The sequence below is a fragment of the Macrobrachium rosenbergii genome, chromosome 26, assembly GCF_040412425.1.
Source record: "Macrobrachium rosenbergii isolate ZJJX-2024 chromosome 26, ASM4041242v1, whole genome shotgun sequence".
Classification (NCBI taxonomy): domain Eukaryota; kingdom Metazoa; phylum Arthropoda; class Malacostraca; order Decapoda; family Palaemonidae; genus Macrobrachium; species Macrobrachium rosenbergii.
Genome location: NC_089766.1, coordinates 351,555 through 353,507, shown reverse-complemented (window position 1 = coordinate 353,507; position 1,953 = coordinate 351,555).

The following is a 1,953-nucleotide window of genomic DNA, read 5'->3' as shown; positions in this document are numbered from 1 at the left end:
AAGGATTTTCTGCATGAATTGTCGATATTTTAAAAGGGTTTTGGGCATCCATTATAGGCGTTAGGTCATAAACAAGATTCTGATGGGGTTATGCTTGTAAATGCTTTGGGTATAAAAAGTGATTCTTGATCAAGTTGGCTGCTCGGAGCATGCATAATATCTCTCTCTCTCTCTCTCTCTCTCTCTCTCTCTCTCTCTCTCTCTCTCTCTCTCTCTCTCATCCACTCGAAAAGATGCTTCTTGACAAAGCAAAAAAAAACTATTCTTGATATAATAGTCCGCTTGGCGCATGCATAATCTCTCTCTCTCTCTCTCTCTCTCTCTCTCTCTCTCTCTCTCTCTCTCTCTCTCTCATCCACTCAAAAAAATGGTTCTTTACAAAGCAAAAAAAAATATCCTTGATAAAGTAGTCTGATTTGAGCATCTCTCTCTCTCTCTCTCTCTCTCTCTCTCTCTCTCTCTCTCTCTCTCTCTCTGTTCTACATCAACTCAAATGTTCTGGGTAAAAAAACTATTATTGATGAGTTTCACTACTTAAACTATTTCATAAAATTCTCTCTCTCTCTCTCTCTCTCTCTCTCTCTCTCTCTCTCTCTCTCTCTCTCTCTCTCTCTCTCTCTCTTCTTCTTCTTCTTCATCAACTGAAATATTCTGAGTAAAAATGAAATGACTTCTAGATCAAATACGCCGCTTGAAGCTTACGTAGCCCCCCCCCCTCTCTCTCTCTCTCTCTCTGCCGGATTAAACAGGCTTCTGTGACCCCATAGAAATGCCAGATGCCCATAGAAGCCAGGGTACTCGGCCAAGGACGATACCCAGATTAAGTGCATAGGGAGAAGGCATAACTAAGATGTCAACAGATTTCGGTAAAAAAAAAATTTTCAAAACTCGTTTAGATAAACACTTTCACTCACCTGGCAGTGCCGTCAGTGCACCTCACGCGGTGTACTGTAGGCATTCCGTCGGCCCCTGGTTGTTTCAAACCCTTTTCATTCCTTTTACTGGAGCTCTGCGCTTATTCTCTTTCTTGCACCTTACTTTCCACCCTCTTCTAAGTTCCATTCAATTCCATTCACTGGTTATTCATCAGTTCATCTTTTTTCATCCGAAAACTGATGGTAGGGGGCACGGGAGGCCGACGGAGGGGCAATCCTGTAGCCTTATCTAGGCTTGGTAGAAAGGAGGAGGTGAGATAGGATAGCTTGGATTTTGACCTCAAGTGTAGAGAATATGTGGAAGAGAAAGGTGCCTCTCTCTCTCTCTCTCTCTCTCTCTCTCTCTCTCTCTCTCTCTCTCTCTCTCTCTCTCTGTACGTGAAAAGAATTTTAAGTAAAAATAAATCATTCTTGATCAAATACGCCGCTTGGAGCATGAATAATCTCTCTCTCTCTCTCTCTCTCTCTCTCTCTCTCTCTCTCTCTCTCTCTCTCTCTCTACGTGAAAAGAATTTTAAGTAAAAATAAATTATTCTTGATCAAAACGCAGCTTGGAGCATGAATAATCTCTCTCTCTCTCTCTCTCTCTCTCTCTCTCTCTCTCTCTCTCTCTCTCTCTCTCTCTCTCTCTCTCTCTCTATGTGAAAAGAATTTTAAGTAAAAATAAATCATTCTTGATCTCTGGAGCATGAATAATCTCTCTCTCTCTCTCTCTCTCTCTCTCTCTCTCTCTCTCTCTCTCTCTCTCTCTCTCTCTCTTCTGCATCAACTCAAAAGTTTTGGGCAAACAAAAATTATTCTTGATAATAAAACAGCCTGCTTTGAGCATGCACTCTCTCTCTCTCTCTCTCTCTCTCTCTCTCTCTCTCTCTCTCTCTCTCTCTCTCTCTGCGTGGAAAGAGTGAACGGGGCTGATTCTGAAAACCGACAAAAATTGGCACAGGAATTAAAAAAGAAAAAGTGGTTTGTCCACAATTTCAGAAAATAACCAGATTTGGTCAGAGTGGCCTGTGGTTAG